The 15,199-nt window shown below is 36.6% G+C and overlaps 1 long non-coding RNA gene across 1 annotated transcript; it reads left to right on the forward strand.

Moving 5' to 3' along the window:
* The first annotated feature begins 205 nt into the window (after positions 1 to 205).
* On the forward strand, positions 206 to 3,386 carry LOC144421349 (uncharacterized). The gene is made up of 5 exons (XR_013474997.1): positions 206 to 329; positions 926 to 1,019; positions 1,781 to 2,003; positions 2,511 to 2,614; positions 3,094 to 3,386. It is a non-coding gene; the product is annotated as an uncharacterized LOC144421349 (long non-coding RNA).
* Positions 3,387 to 15,199: the final 11,813 nt, after the last annotated feature.

Genomic DNA, 15,199 nt, shown 5'->3' on the forward strand with positions numbered 1-15,199 from the left:
GCTTTTAGGTAAAGTAACAATGGTACCATTGTGAAGTGACTGTGGTCGTACGTAGAACATTGTATGGTGCAGGCAGGGCTACAGTTGTTTAGGTATCAATGGTAAAAATGAAGTTTCACGAACAGGAAGCCTACCAGTAGTATGGTATGCATGCAACGGTAGTACCGGTAGTCATAAATAGTTTAACCTTTTATGGTAAGAAAATTTTGAACTTCAGTGTGTAACTGGAAGACACATGATCAATGAATTAATGGTATTCTACAAGATCAAGGTAGGATTAAATTTCATGTGGAACTAACCACTTCATACAGAACATGGAAAAAGCAAAGGTAGGTAGATTGTTAAAAATCTAATGTCAGTCAGTTTATGACATAACGATGCCAAATGTACAAAGATAAAAAATAAAAAAAAATTTACAATCGAATATGGTTTAACATTAAAATGATGTTATTAAGGGTGCCAGAGACCAAGATCTTAGTAACTTAGATCAGGCTCAAATATTACCAATATATAACTGACTATATTACATGACATCACAGTGCATGAACTATGCATGGTTTCTTCTTACATGATATCCTCTCATTCACACAGTGGGTCAATCAGAGATGAATCAAATATGTAAAAAGAAACAATTCATAGTAGTAAATAGGTAATAAAGAGGTCATGGTGAGAAAAGACAATATGAGCTTTGCATTGGAAGCATGACTGATTGTAAATGCATATAGCAGGACAATTGTCATTTAATAAGAGAATGATACTTAAAATTTTTGATTTAGGTCAATATTTTAGCAAAAGCTCGCCCTTTGATATATTGGGTGAAATTATAAATACAGTAAATACTTTTTGTAAGGCTGGGACCATGTAACATACATAGGTAAAAATATTTGTTTGATTACACGATAAATTCCAAAATTATATATTTCAGGTACTCTGGATCACTGGATCAAGTCGACAGTGGAGCTGGCAATGGCGAAGAAAGTTCTGGATCCACTTTAATCGGATGAAAAGGCAGCAGAATGGTAAAGGGAAAGCATGAATTTTTTGTATTTAAATTTAAAGGTGTCATAAGATGAATGACGAAGGCTTTGACCTATGCTATTCCAAATTACAACTCCCCTGTATTTCAAGGAGTTTTGGCATTTGCTTGATGAAAATCGAGGGACAAATAAATTGGATTTAGTCGATGAGCGTGTATTATGCTCATGCACGTTACTAAGCATGACGAAATAGTCAGCAAAAGCTGGGGGCAATTGGTTGTTGTTAAATTGGTGCATAAGTTTAGAAATCTCTAGTTTATAGATGTCGGACAATTTTAGAACCCTGGTCTTGTGGTATAGGATATTCAGGTTAGAACGAATAGATGCCCTACAGAGAATTCTAACAGCCCTATTTTGTAAAATCTCTAATTTATTCAAGTTTGTTTTGGTAGCGGAACCCTATGCAGCTAAGGCATATTGGATATGACATTGAAAAAGAGCCAAATATACTGTTCGCAGAGTCGAGTCGTTTACATAATGCCTTAACTTCCCTAGGATCCCGACTGATCTTGACAATTTCTTATGCAATTCATTGGTATGAAAGTTCCATTTTAATTGATTGTCAATAGTGAGGCCAGGGTATTTATAAGAGTGAACAATTTCAAGAGGGAGACCTGTAATTTTGATTGAGATGTTCGCATGTCTGGCTAGAGATTTGTGGCCGAATAACATGACTTTGGATTTTTGTATATTCACAGTAAGTTTATTGGAAGTCATCCAATCATATACTTTATTCATTTCAGTGTTCACCTTGTCTTGGAGAATACTCGGATCTTTTGCACTGTAGAGCAGGCAAGCATCATCAGCAAACAATTTGCTCAAGAAATTGGAGCAGTTAGACAGATCATTTATGTAAATTAAGAAACCAAGAGGACCTAACACACTACCTTGAGGAATTCCGTGATGAATGGGCAACATCGGAGACTGCTGAGAATCCACCTCCACATATTGGAATCGACCAGAAAGGTAATTGCTTAATAGTTTGCCTGTAGCACCCCGAAAGCCATAGTGTCTCAGTTTTTGGGAAAGAATACTATGGTTGACAGTGTCAAAGGCTTTTTTTAAATCGAGAAAAATACAGCAGACAAATTCGCCTTTGTCAATTTTATCATAAATAAATGATGTTAGATCTAAAATAGCATGACTGGTGGAATTATTGGTTTGAAATCCAAATTGACAATTATTGATCAGGTTGAATTTTGTACAAAAATTGATCAATCTGCTATGTAATAGTTTTTCTAAGATAATGGCAATAGAGGAGAGGATGGAGATTGGTCGGTAATTTGAAGGATCATTATGCTTACCACTTTTGAAAATTGGTTTCACTCTAGCAACTTTTAAAGAGGAAGGGAAAATACCCAATTTGAATGAAAAATTGAAAAAATGACTGAGCACTGGTGATAGGATATCAGCAACTATTTTTAGGAAATGTGATGGAATACCATCAGGCCCAATTGCTTTTCCTTTTTTTAGATTCAATATCATTTGGAGGACCTCTGCAGGAGTAGTTACTTCAAGAAAGAAAGAGCTTTGCAGAGGAGCACCCAAGAAGTACGCGAATGATTTTGAGCTATGAGGTAGTTTATCTGCAAGCTTCTTCCCCACTGTTGAGAAAAATTTATTGAATTCGCTAGCCACCATGACAGGGTCTCTCACTGTAGTACCATTATCGAGTTTCAATTCTGAGATGGGGGTATCATCTCTGGAATTGATTTTGATAATTTCATTTATAGTCTTCCAAGTGTGTTTTACATCACCTCGGTTGTTTTTGAGGATTTTATTGTAATACAATTGTTTCGATTTTCTCTGCAAATGATTTAAGATATTTTTATATTTTTTAAAGTAAAGACGCTCAAGTAAATTTCCTTTTAAAAATTTTTTTTTGAACATTTGATTTTTGTGTTTGATGGACTTGCGAATCCCCCTAGTTATCCAAGGCTTCAAGTACAATTTATTTTCTCGACGTGATGCAAGTCGAAGTGGGGCATGTTTGTTGATTAACCATTTCAATTGGCCAAGGAAAGAATCGAAAGATAAATTAAAATTTTCTTTACAGAGAGCGGTATCAATGTAGTTGTTACACATCGACTCGACCTCAGATCTGAAAGAGTCGCTACAAAATTTTGTCAAATCTCGCTTCATCCGAGTTTTTGTCTTGGAAGAAACATTTAAACCAGAGATTGTACAAATCACAGGAAAATGGTCAGTAATATCACTAAGCAAAATAAATGATGAAGAGACATTACCTATGTTATTTGTATAGATATGATCTATGAGGGTGTGGGTGGATGATGTGACTCTAGTTGGTTTTGTAATCACAGGCAATACGAAATAGGACATAAGCATGTCCAAATATTTAGCAGTGGGGTTGTCATGGGTGTCAAGTAGGTTGATGTTGAAGTCACCTAATATTACAAAACAAGAGCCATTGCTCCAGAAAATGAGGGTATATTACATTTGGGGTGTTTGTAAATGACACCAACTATAAATCTCTGGTTGTTCGAGTTAAGTTTGATCTCTACCCACAAGTCCTCACAATTTGGAAATCCTAAATCAAATTCTTGGATCACCTGGTAATCTAAGTTGCTTTTAAGATAAAAACCTACCCCACCAGCTTGGGTAGGAGTAGGAACATACATAAAGTTATATCCTGGGATGTTGACATTTTCGGCCATTCCCCCAGCTTTAATTCTTGTCTCGCTTAGCGCAATAATATGTGGGAGATAGTGAAAATTTGATGTCAATTCGACTAAGCGGTCAATATATTTTGGTAGAGATCTGATGTTGAAGTGTACCAAAATAAGGTCAGATGGTAGAAACCTAGATGAGACCTCACTGATCTCGTTTAACTCGAGGTATCGACAGTGAGTTGTACTAACATGATGATGTAAATTGTTAGATTCCCAGTTCATTTTGGAACAATATATAGGTACATCATGGACAGTAGACATTGAATCGTATTGAATAAGTGAATAAAAAGTATACACAGAAACTTGTTAATAAAGGGCTTACATTAAAAGTGGGGCCTAATAGCAACAATAGAGTTAGATTTAAAATAACAATAGATAGAAAATTACAGTGGGAATTACAATTAATCAACTTATCTGATTTTTTGCAGATCTTCTTCATCTGATATTGACAGGGTATTGGTATCCTTGTTTTTTTTCACCAACACTCGCCCATTGGAAGTCCAAAGAAAGGCGTACCCACATCATTTTTTCAGGATCTTAGCTTGATAGAACAGGTTTTTATTTTTTTCTGTTAAGTTTTCCACAATAAAAGCTTTTGATAAATTGGTTAAAGGTGATTTGTTGGTAGCAGTTCTTATGAGGTTGCGATTTTTAAGAATTTTGCTTCGGATTTTTCTGTTAGTGAACTTGGCGATTATTGGCTATTGGATATTAGAGTTGTGAGTGGGACTGCGATGTGTAACTGAGATATCAGATGGTTTGATATCTACATGAATCAGTTTTCCTATTTCCATTATTAGTTTATCTGTGTCCTCATTCACAGTTGGGGCAAGACCATGAAACTCTAGATTGTCGAGTCGAGAGCGCCTTTCCTGTTCCTCCATTCTTTCTGTGGCATAATACAGATCTTCCTCAAGATCATAAACTATATCTTCTTATTCTCTTATTCTTTTGTCACAGTTTATAATTTTTCCTTCCATAAATTTCTGCTTTGCGGATAATTTATCGAACATATCCGACTGAAAATTCTGGGTTTCCTTGATTAAGGCAATGTCCTCTTTTATTTCCTTTAAAGATTGGATTTGGTCTTCCATACATTCTTTAAGGCCTGGGCTTAGGGGTATGTATTCCGAAGTAAGATTTGCTGTATTGAAGTTCTCAGCAAGGTACTTGGTGATTAGAGATGGTAGTTGGCTTTCTATTTGTCTCTGGATTGCTTCCTGTAGATTTTGTTGAAAATTAGGTCCCTCTTGTTGATATGAAACAGGACCTATTGGGGAGAGGCCAGGGTCTGGTAGGCTCCTGCTTAGACGAGGTTTCGGCTTCGGCTTTTCGATGTAGTTGAAAGCAGCCATGTCAGTTTTGGAGTTCGACATATCGCTGATGTAGATTGTAAATCGTCAGTGATGTTTACTATTTAAGTTAGACTATAAGCTAATTTAAGATCTTAATCAAATAGCGAATAATATATGGATAAACATAATCATTTCAATTCTAGAATTCCTACCTGATAATCATTTAGTAATATAACCAGAAAATAGTAAAACCTATAAGCTATAATTTCTGCAGTCGCGCAGAATCCTCCCTAATAAGCAAAGTGCAACAAGCGTCTACTCGTGGCAAGGAAAGTTCTAGAAGGCCGTAAAGCGCGGGGGAATGAGTGACTATTACGTCACAGTAAAATGGGCAATGTAAACTCACAAAGCGCGACCAACTTAAGGTGCTTAAAGTGAAGGACTCAAGGTTCCATAAAATGCATGCAAACATTTCTTACAATAGTTTCTTGTTTATATGCTTACGCCTTATTCAATGCTGTTTTGTCGGTTCTGAGATGAGTATTGTGGTAACATCCGAATTTGTATTATACAACTCCGACCACCTATTACACGTGCGAGAAAAAATATATCTCTTCTCCGACCGCTGGGCTCGAAGTCGGATGCTTTCATGTTGTATCAATAAATAACCAATCCGGAATCTTGGGTATCATGATCCAACAACCACAGTTGCAAAAACCTGTCTGTGACACTTGTTCAATCACCAAGTATTAAGATAAATAAAACTCACACACACATACATACAATCACACAGACAAAATAAATTTAGAAAAAGGAAACATAAGATATATTAGGCTACTTAGTAAAAAGCAAAATATAAATGAAATAAAAAACATGGAAAATAACACTTTGCCACACCATAATAATAATTTTGTAAGGGTTGTCAAATTATTTGACAGGAGTAAAATGTATAGAAAAATTATAGCCCAGAATCCTGATTATATCTAATATTATCGATCAGTATTGTATAAGCAATTACAATGAAAATTATTTAAGCACATTGAATCTAACGTTGTTTAGGAGGGAGAAACGAAACCGATGGATCATAAAATATCGCAAATACTAAAAATCAAGCCCGTTAATGAAGCAAGCTTTATTGACCTGATGCCACCCGTACAAGAAGCAATAAAGTCAGTAATGAAAAGGCTAAAAGTAAAATTATTCGACAATATTTTTAATTTTGTATCATGTCTTTTTTAATTTTCTGTTTAACATTAACATTAAATTGCTCCCGAACTGCAGTCTATAGTCATTCGAACGTTTCTCACACATTATATATAAACTGTCCTAAAATACCAGATATTTGTTCTATAATTAAGATTTTTTGACCGTATCGCTGAAAATGATGTTAATGCAATCGTCAAAATTTCGATTTGTTACGTTCTTTTTTAGAAGCGGAAGTGTTTTCCCATGCTATAACTGTTTTTCTAACGGATTATGAAAATTTCTACATTTTGATAACTTGCACCGAGACAGGTAAGAATGAGTCAGCAAAATTAGAATTTTAATTTAATTAGATTCAACAGTATACAGAATACAAAATTTCAATAAAATTATTGCAAAATGTTTTAAAACTTGATATATATACCTTAGAATTATTTTTCTTAGGATAGTCAGGTTATGCGAAATCTCGAACACCGCGGCTCATCCCAAAACAGCTGCAAATGATATCAAATGTTCCGGCCGACAACGAATTCCATTCACCAATTATGACGTTGAAAAACAAATGTGCTTTGGAAGCAGAAAACAGCGAAGATCCAGCAATGCTCGTCATTGATGAATATTGAAGGCGAGGGCAATCATGCCGTATTGATTAGTTAAATAACCCAGAATTGACAAATATTTATAACTATATATATATAACTCAGAACCGAAAACTCCTGGAACCAGACAGTTTAAAAATTAGGATGCTGCAACGCCTCACAATTACTGTAAATATAGATGAATTTATATTTTGTCCCACCTTTGCTCAAGAGTTGTGTGTTTCGTATTATTGCTTTTGACGTATATATCTATCTATATAGTTTGGTCTTATTTCCGTTACTTGTATCGAGATCATAAGAAAATTTCATTATCTGTTACTTGGGTTAATTCAATCCGATTGTGCAATTTTACAATATATGGACAATTATTTGGCTGGCAATACAGATATCGTTGACTTTACGTAGGGAGGGGGTATTCCGCTATACATAACGTTAAACCGTACGGGAATATGGGACACGCCGATTTAGGACCAACGGTTGAAATTTATTTGGCTTTCCCTGTATTATTTTTTGGTATAAATCAAACTTTAATTGTCGAAATCAGGCAAGTATCCAATAATTATGGTTACCATATTTTTGTGACTTCAAAGCGGGACGCCTCCAAAGACAATGACCCCTTCTTTAACTGTGATTTTGTAACTTTACATTTTCCGATTTTACTACATAGGCCTATATTTAAAGCTATCCTGGTTGTCTTCATTGACCGTGTTGTCATCGAGAGTGCATGCGCATATTCTCTGTCTAAATATCGGGTTCAGTTCGAAAAATAGAAAGAAATTGAGTTTAACGAATAATTATTCGAATTTAGACTAATTACAATTAGTATTGCTTTTACATGCGATACGTTTGCTAACAATGTTAGCGGAAAACAACGAAACAAACGCATTCACTTTCAGAAGTAGGCTAGCGCTGCGCTACACAGAAACAACAGTAACGAGAACATGTTCGTGTATTATGCTGGATGTCTGAACGCCAAAGCGTGACTTTTGGCTGACTTGTCGGTACGGCGGGACAAGACGCTAAAAAGCGGGAATTCGCCTAAAGCGGGACGTATGGTAAGCCTAACAAGAATGAAAAAAACACTATGAGAGTTGACGTCATGATGGCGTTATAAATATCATCTTACATCCCCTTTTCTTTAAAGAAACAGCAACAATATTCACGCATGAAAATACAACGGTAATTATACACATTATAGCAATGCCAATTGGAATGTTTGCATCTCATTTACAATTTGTTATCAATCTGCAATGCTACAAAATGAAATATCCACTTCACAAAATCAATTTTTTTTCAGGCATTCTGGATCATCACGATGCTCAGCAGGAGAGTCACCTTCAGCTGGCTCATGTGTAAAAGATTCTTCTTCTGCACTCTTTCTCAATCAAATTCAGCTATATGCCAACTTTAGGTTTGTCAGTTTTATCGATATGTGGTACTCCAATAAAAATATCATATTCACACACGAATATTCTTCAGTTTTCAGCAACATTCCCATCGGAGGACCTGGCGAATAAGCCATCTCTAAAACAAGTTAAAGAAAAAGACAAATAAAGGCAGGCGGCAGAGCCGAAACAGAAAGCAGGGCGAAAATTGCCAAATAAGATAGAAAAAACCGAAGCCACAAGTTGAAAAAAAGACGAAAACAGGGGAGGTAAAATGACGAAAGGCCGAGTTGAAGAAAAAGCAACATGCTACCAACGAGTAAAAAAAACACGCATTGAAACAGATAACGAAGCGAATTACTGGTCGTAATTGGTAGTCAAGACCGATATGGTTGAGTTTGAAAAGCAAATTATGATGGTCAGCAAAATCAAAAGCTTTGAGTCAATATATAATTCTGTAACAGACTACCTCGAACATGCCCAGTATTTTACTTAGTTTGTAGAGACAGCACGAGTAGTGAAAATTCTAATTGTCAAGTTATACCGTATCAGCCGGAAAACGTAGATTTTTAGAGTCTTGATGTTCTAAAAAGCGTTTCAAGCGAAAGGGACAACCGCTCTAGCAGCACGTTGTTGAGGCAGCAGAACCGAGCTGTAGAGTTTGCGCACATTTTCCTATATTTTACAATTGCAACATTTTTGGTTCTCATTTTAGGGGTGGTTTAGGAGTTAGCGCCTTAAACAGGTTTATAAGATTCAGAATCTGAAGGGACAACCGTTTAAAACGTTTATAAAAAATAACGTTTATGAGTTTTAATCATTTTGATTCAAAATATTCAACCATGTTATTTAATAGTAGGCTACCGGTAGAAAATAGTAATAATAGAAAATCGTACCGCTAGAAAAGTTTAGCCTAGTCCAGGGGTCCGCAGTTACTTTTTGGCGCGACCCTGGAAATATTCTTCTAATTTCTCACGACCCAAGCATTTGGTGAGCATTTAATTTTGAGAAAAATACTTTGTAATTAAATATCGATTTAAGACTACTATTGACAGTAGTAATTTCCTTGCACTATGAAACAGTAAATAATTGACTTATTTCGCCTAATAAGTATTATATTCTATGTATTTAGATCAAACTGAGGTTTAATGCGTCAAACGTCGTACGTCAATCCTCGGAGGCATTGACAATTAATTTTGAACTATTATTCATCTTAAATCGTCGTCTAAATCCGGCCTGGTCCGAACCCACGTATGTTGTCGCTATCCTTTATACTTTTTTTTTGCCTTATTTACTCAACGCATCTCCCTGATATCTTTGATAAACATTCCTGTTAAAATTGTACGACTTTGGTACAGGTACTAACTTGGCGTTATAGTTACTCGATGAAAGTGAAAGCAAGAAGATTTTCTTACACTTTTGAAATTATAATTCTGGCACCTTTGGCAGCGGCCAGAATGCAACATTTTGGCGTATTTTCACGGCGATGAAAGAGGGATTACAATAAAAAATGCAAAAGATACAGAAAAAAATTGATTTAAAAGCTGTTCCATACAGCTGCTGCTAACCTCGCATTGCCACGAAACAATGCAATTGAATACGTAGTAGGCTAATAAGTATGCAAACAACCATACGTAATAATTAGGGGTTTATAAAGTTGCAGTTCATAGCACAATAGGCTACACGACGCGATGCCTATTATTTATGGCAAGTTTAAATAGTTTTGTGACCCAGAGTGGAAGCTAGACTAATTTTTGATTACTGCAATTAAATAATCATTGAGTTATCTGATCCGTACTGAATTTAGACTGCCAAGCACATTCTTCAACTTCACTAGTTGCCTCATCTAGCCATAATACTAGTCATTTCAGTGACATTAGTGATGTAACAATATGTCAAAAGATTTTTCTGGTTATTTTTAAGGCGAAACAACACCAAATGCGATTTTTTTGTTTACCCTCCCGCAAATGCGACGCGGGCCACAGATAATGAAGCGGCGTGCCACATTTCCGAATTACAACCAAAAACTAACAAATGGCACGCAAAAACTAATGTTTACAACCATGCCAGAAAATCGAGCGAGGTGGAAGAGACTGTTGTTCAGACATTTTTTGACGGCAAAGTAAGGATTGGACATAAAAATAGGTGTTTTGCTTTTTGTTAATGAATGAGTTCGATCTTATACATGTGGGTTTATTGCTTAGTTTGATGATTTATCTGATGAAACAAATGTTTCTATCTTGCTTGACCTTTATTTTATTTATTCTCATGTATAACAACATCTATAATATGTTCATTCCGCGAATTATTTTTGAAGTTAGGGATAAGGGGCATTATTATCAAAAACCCGTCCCGGGCAACAGAAAAGTTTGGCACGTCACTGAATAAGGGGTTGCGATTCTTACCCTCAACCCCCTGGTGTACATTCTTGAACTAGGCTACGAGTTATTTCATCCTGTCTCATTCAATATAAACGCGCAATTTTAATAATCTGCTGTTATATCACTGCAACGAAGTGAACAAGGACAATAGGATAATATTTGCCGCAATGGTTTATAAGAAGATGCTTCTTTAAAGAAAACGGCTTGAAATGGAACAGATACTCGGGGCATATCAAAATGGGTTCAGAAAAAGCCGCTCAACAGAAATTTAAACAGTTGGAAGAATAATTGAAGGATGAAAGTAAAGCAACTACCGGCACCAAGAAAAATTCATCTACTAGATGACTATGGATATATGAAAAAAGACGACTAGGTTTATTTCCTTACGTATTCAAGTCATATTATTATTGTATTGCTGCTATGTCCATGCTCTATAATTTTTGCCCAAATCTCAAATAACTTTGATAACAATTTCCCTCATATGACAACAAATTCTGCAACTAGTGCAACTAACATTCAAATTATAAAAAGAATTGCCCACCCTGTAAACAATAGCTTAACGCAGTGGTTCCCAAACTTTTTAGAGTTGGGACCTACTATTTTTTACCGCAGCTTATGACGACCCATTTAACTTTAATAAATTAATAAAACATTGATAGAGGAAACAAATTTAATTTCTCAAATTGAATTTTCAGTGAAGCTAGTGAGAAAGATGAGATTGTTTCTTGCTATTTTCCATAATAAACTTGACATTTATTGGACACGTAGTGGACATAACGATCGTTTCAATATTATGTTGTTCTTGTTGTTATTTGACACAGAATAACACACCTAGTGGAAATATTAAAAACCGCTTTTCTCTTCGAATACTGGACCAATTGTTTTGAAATCTTCAGTGGTTGAAGATAAAATATTTCCCCAGAAGGCTATTCATTTTAAATATTTTTCTGTTAGCTCTGTGAGAATTGTTTTTGTTTGCTATGACGTCATTTAACGTTCTGCGGCATCCGACGCCATTTTGTGTCCTACCGTACTGCTTCGCTTGGTGTGAATATATTTGTAGACTGTGATCTGACGGTACGGTAAACCGTACTGTACTGCGAACAGACGTGTCCATATATTTGGGCGTAGCGCTCTTGTCTGATATCTAATTACATTATAAATTTTTGGAGCAAAGTCTCAGTCTAAATCACAACTAAACACAGACCATTTAAATGATTGACATGCGAGACATTATTCTTGCAAGAGATTCTGCAATCTCATTGTAAATTATGTTTCAATCTTTTCTCCATGGACTACTGATCGTTTCTGTTAAAACAGAACAGTTGGGGAAAACGCACTTTTAATAACTATATAAAGATAATTACATAATGGCGCTCACTTGGTTTGTTAGTTAAATTTTATTTCGAACAAATTTAAGGTATTTTCCATTTATGTTAGTCGTTGGGTACACCGTACTGTACTGCAAACAGGCGTGTTCATATATTTGGGCGTAGCTCTCTTGTTTCAATTTCAGATAGTTTTAGACGTAAAAAATTGAAAAGTTGCAGTTTATTTTGAAATTTGCTTTTAAATTTGCTTTGCCACCGATCCTAATAACCAGTATAATTGATCAAAGCTTTCTACATCTTTTCACGACCCACTGAGTTTTCTCTTGCGACCCACCAGTGGGTCGCGACCCATAGTTTGGGAACCGCTGGCTTAACGTATTTGTGGCGGGCGCGGCGGTGTGGCTCAACGGGCTAAGCGTTAGGAATACGCTCGCCATCGCACCTCTAATTACTCTGCGTGGGTTCGCAGGTTCGAATCCCATGCAGGGATGGTTATGTGCGAGAGGATTGCTGGACTCCTCGCCGTCGTTGGGTGGTTCACGTAACCGCTGGTCGGTTACGGCTTCCTCCACCACCAAGTCCATGCTTCCGGAAACAAACAATACAGTAAAACTAATCCCATACCCGACTTGGAATGGTAACCGGACCAGAGGCCGTGGTTCGCCATATGGATAAGCCGTCTTATCGGCTTTCCTCTCCCCCGGGATAAGTATGTAAATCCTATCCTATCCTTGTTTTTAGTGTTCACCTTATTTATTGTGTTTAGTGTTCACCTTATTTATTGTTCATCCAATATTAACAGTGGTATTTCGGGTGTCGCTGCTCGATAACCATTTTTGGTACCCGCGACTTCCCTTCACCAGTAAAACTGTGTACTATTTTTTTGTAATTTGTGCTTGTGCTGTTTATTTATTTTTTATTGGTTGGAAAAAAATAAACTTGATTGATTGATTACTAAAGCCCACGACTTGGTTCATAGAGAAAATATTAAGCATATCTTATCGTCATATGTAATCCCGGAGGAAACCGTGTAAGTCAATCGACTAAAAGTTGAACATAAATTTTCTATGGACAATAGGAAACTGTCGATGAATGTAGTCAATCGGTCCGGGCCACTTGGCTTGGCACTGCGGAAGCCATTTCTAAATGACCAAAGATACTAGTGTTGCAAGGAGTCAAGTTTCTAATCAGAATTATTTGGGTGGTGAGAGGTTCGACTTCGCGTAAACACTTTCTTAGTTTGTTGTGTAGTTTGCGGCAAATCTGTGAATTAGCAACGGTGGTGTGGTTAACAATCCCTGAATCCCAATCTGCCAGTATGGTACGGTATTTACTGGTAGTAGCAGGCGTCTAATATCAGAAGTTACCAGTAAACTTACGTAGCCTACCGGTATCTGTAGCGCACCATAATACAGAATTGGGGCGTTAGTTCATGTTCAGCATATTTCTGTCTGCTGGTCTGCAGTCACTGAGTCAAGCAGTGTCTTCCTGTAAACTTATATCTTCCTAGGCAATGTTTTCTGAAACTAGTCTATGTCCAGATGTCAGTGGTCTACCAGTACCGTACCGGTACCGGTATGTGTTCAAAATACATAGACTACATTCAATACGAAAAAATCTGATTGATGCATTTCAGCATTTAGATATTCCTGTATTCACGAACTGACAAATGGCAGAATGAAGAAATCAGCTGTTTCTACTTTAACTCACCTGATTTGGTAATTTTATTAAATAATCAAGCAATTTTGCTTATAAATAACTGGCCGACTGGAGTAATCACTGAACTAATAATAAATGATTGAGTTAGGTGTTAATGCAGTAATGTCAGAATGTACTGCAATATCAAAATATTCAGTTTTTTCTTTATTTTTTTATCTAATTGTTAACTTATATTCATATATTCTGATATTATAATTGAAGCAAAAAGCTTCAGCTTGCAAAAGTGTTATTGAAAAATCGTAGCCCTATATAATTTATAACTTATTCAATAATATGTTAATCCTTTCCGGTTTTCCTTCTCCCCGGGGAAAAATATGGAGTGGATGTGGTGACTCCTTTTCGGCCCATGGGCCGGGGCCACGGCCCATCGAATTGGGCCTCGGCTCATCAGGCTATGGACCGCGGCCCATCAAGTTGTGCTAACACAGACAGTCCCCGAACGCATAATACAGTAATAGAACTATAATGTGAAAAATCTGAACAGAATTTTGTCCTAACTCTAACCTGGTACACATACTAAAGGAGTATCCTTTTCTGTAGCTTTGTATTTTGCTTTATTTTGATATACATGCTTATCGTGAGAAAAAAATTTGGTGGCATACCGCGATTTTTTTTTTCGAATCAAATATTGGCAATTTTGTAAAAATTGAAAATTTTGGTAAGATAATTGTATTTTTCCTGATGGGGCCGCGGCCCATAGCTTGATGGGCCACTGCCCATGTGGCCCAATTGGATGGGCTGTGGCCCCGACCCATGGGCCGTAGAGGAGTCACAACCCCTGTAGAAAATATGGGAGTCCTAATCCCATAGCCTAGATGGGCTGACAACTGGACAAGGCGGCCATCTGATTAAGCCGTCTTATTAGTTTTCCTCTCCCGTAAGATAAATATATACTGGTAAATCTTATCCTATCCCAGTATCCAGTTCGACAATTGGTTCAATGAAGCAAACACTCTTATTTGTCTCTGGAATGAGGGCCGCTGACACAACGTCAGATGCGTCAGATTGCGCCATGCTTGTCTCGATAATAATTTGAATCAATCGCGATTTGCGTCGTCCGTCACATGAGCAAAATTGCGGCTTTCTGCTAAAAACCTCAGAATGCTATGGTAAAACATTTTATCCTTCAGTAAATCGGATTTTTTTTTCTCAAGGAATCCAGTGGTAATATTTTTAGATTGCACTTCCTCTTAGTTCTGTAGTTTATTGTGCAGTGCCGGTTTGCCAATTTGTGTTGATCTGGGGGCCCAGACTGTCTCGTAAAGCAGGGGCACTTCTTTCATAAGAATTTGCCCAATGTAACGTTACACATGCTCAGGATTGACTGACATCTGGGCCAAGCCATAAGTGATCACTGAAACGCGGAGAGCCGAATTATTGCAAGGTATTACACACCGGTAACTACAATAACAAAATGTTCAACAAGGCAGCCAAGTAACATTGAATTTCTCATGATGAAGCTCTTATTGTTCTAATCCTTTAAAAGCGGCAGTGCTATTTTTATTGTACAATTGAATATCAATTCTTATTAATCATGGTTACCTTCATTTTACAGTTAT

The sequence above is a fragment of the Styela clava genome, chromosome 1 (genome assembly GCF_964204865.1).
Source record: "Styela clava chromosome 1, kaStyClav1.hap1.2, whole genome shotgun sequence".
Lineage (NCBI taxonomy): Eukaryota > Metazoa > Chordata > Ascidiacea > Stolidobranchia > Styelidae > Styela > Styela clava.